Raw genomic sequence first — 2,441 nt, 5'->3', positions numbered from 1 at the left:
TGGTCCTTTGCATTACCGTGTAAATTTTAGAATTGCCATGTCAATTCTCAAAAATTTTTCCGTTTTCTATTTCCTTGGCTTCTTCCCTTATTGTTTCTTCCCTTCCACTTACTTTGGATTTGATTTGATATTCTTTTCTAGTTTCATAGATGAAACAGATGACAATAGAGATAAAAGCTTAGATAATTGATTTTCAGTCTTTCTTCTTTATCTAACATATGTTCTGTAGAATGTAAATTTCCATTTAAGCACAGCTTCAGTCTGTGTTCTACCAGTTTTGATACACCATATCTTTATCACCATTCAGTTAAAAAAATTTTTTTTCATACTGTTGCGATTTCTTCATTGACTCATGGGCTATTGAAGGGTTTTACCTGATGTCCAAGCAGCTTGATTCCACTGCAGTCAGAGAAAGCACTCAAAATTATATCAGTCCTTTGAAATTTGTTGAGGCTTACCTTATAATGCAGCATATAATGAGTTTTGGTAAATGTCTTACAACGTTTTGTCCCACTATTGTTATTGACCGTGTATCCTGCCTCCAAGAGAAGAAGGAGAAGGCAAGTGCAAATTCTAAGGTCCAGACTAGGAAGAAATGCACAGTACTTCATTTACATGTAGTAAATGAAGATATTTATATATCCACATGGCCAGGCCTAATGCAAAGGAGGATGGGAAGCTGAATTCTCAGACAGGGTGTTCCCTCTGTAAGATAGCAAGAGAGCTGCATGCTGTCCCACACAATCTTCCAGCTAAGCAACTCCAGTTGGGGAAAAAAAGAGAGTCTTTCTCCATAGCTCAGGTAGAAAAATCCCGGAGAGAATCAGATTCGCCAAATTTGGATCACTCTCCTATGTTTTACCAATCACAATGGCAAACGGGGTGGAGTAGTCCTGTTGGGCCAAGATATTCATTTTCCTGTGTCCAGAATGGACAGTGTCAATCCCAACAGAATCACATAAAATGGACTCCAAGGGGAAAGATGGATTCTATTCTTAAGAAAAGGGGTGCTGTACAAGAACTAAAACAAACAAAAAAGATGTTCACTACAAAGCGTAGGTGAGACAAAGGAGAGAAGTACTACTGGATTTGGAAGTTCAGAGGTCGCTGATGTTCCTCATGACATCCGTGGCTGCGGAGTGGCGGAGAGAGAAGCCAGCTTGCCGGGGTGAGTGGGTGATGCAGGAGGATTGAGTGAGTGAAGAGGACGGGGTCGGGGGGGCACGATGAAAGTGGGTGTCACTTCCGGGATGACTGGCTGTGAAGAGAAGCAGCTACAATGTCTGGGCCTGAGTTCCCCAAAAAGGTGGCCCTGGTACAGGGATTTGAGAGCAAGTAGTTTATTTGGGAAGTGATCCCAAGAGACGTGGGATAGTAAACCAGGAAAAGGAAGGACTCCAACAAGAGAAGGTGCGTGAATGAGCGGGTTACAAGCTGTGGACAACGGGAACGCTTCTGCAGATGATCTCGAAGTAGAGTGTAGGATATATGCCTCCCTGCCGGTTCGTTCACTGGAGGGGTGAGGAAGCTGGAGGACTTGGGGCACGAACCCGTGTACCCTGCATCGGCAGGAGGACTCTCAATCACTGCGCCACCAGGGAAGCCCTCTACCAACTCTTATTCCTCCTGGATGTCTGAGTGCTGGGGGCGGGGTTGGGGGGGGTGAGGAAATGTAACCAACCCGGCACTCCTGAGTCTGCCGCATTCCTCCTCTGAGCGAGCTTCCCTCCAGCGGTTACCGAGCTGGAGGCTTGGGCATAGAATAAGCGAGTACTGGCCGCTGGGAACGTGGGCAAAATGGGAGAGAGGAGAGCGCCTTTACGATATGCTAATTAGACACCATGAGCACAGGGAGAGCAGGACGGGGAGACGTCCCAGGATGCTCTTTCTCTAAAGAAGAGTAAAAGATATGAGGCGTGTGGCTGATGCGGCTATCTTATGCGGAAGTGTAGGAAGTTTACGGGAAATCTGATAGAGTCCTTTCTCTGTCCCTCAAATGGACCAAAAATCTTTTCCTAAAAGGAAGTCAGAGTGAGATCAGAGCTGAAGGGGCTTTCAAGAACCCCGCCACGCACACACTCGAAAGGGGAAATCGCTCCGGAGAAGAGAAAGCGAGTGACCCAACGCCGGTAAACCGCAGGGCGGAGTCCAGGGCTCCCCAGAGCTTGGGTGCTAGCGCCCGGCGGAATCTGAAGTTACCCGCTGGCTGTGTGCCACGCAGGAGGTCTCAGCAGGTGAAAGGAGGATTCGACCCAAAGGGAAACCAACAGCCACCGGAACGCTTCTTGTTCTCCGCCGTCTTTAAGCAGGAAAGCCAAAGAAGCGCATCTTGGACACAGGATGGGGCCGCAGAACTTTTTGGTTTCCTCCATAAAACGTCCCTTTGAAATAGTGGGTGGGAAGCTACCGGAGCAAGCCCCCTAGAAAGGGATCTTCTGCTG

Source organism: Neophocaena asiaeorientalis, unplaced genomic scaffold, assembly GCF_003031525.2.
Source record: "Neophocaena asiaeorientalis asiaeorientalis breed wild unplaced genomic scaffold, Neophocaena_asiaeorientalis_V1.1 scaffold114, whole genome shotgun sequence".
NCBI classification, from domain to species: Eukaryota; Metazoa; Chordata; class Mammalia; order Artiodactyla; family Phocoenidae; genus Neophocaena; species Neophocaena asiaeorientalis.
Note: the sequence above shows the minus strand (reverse complement) of the source record.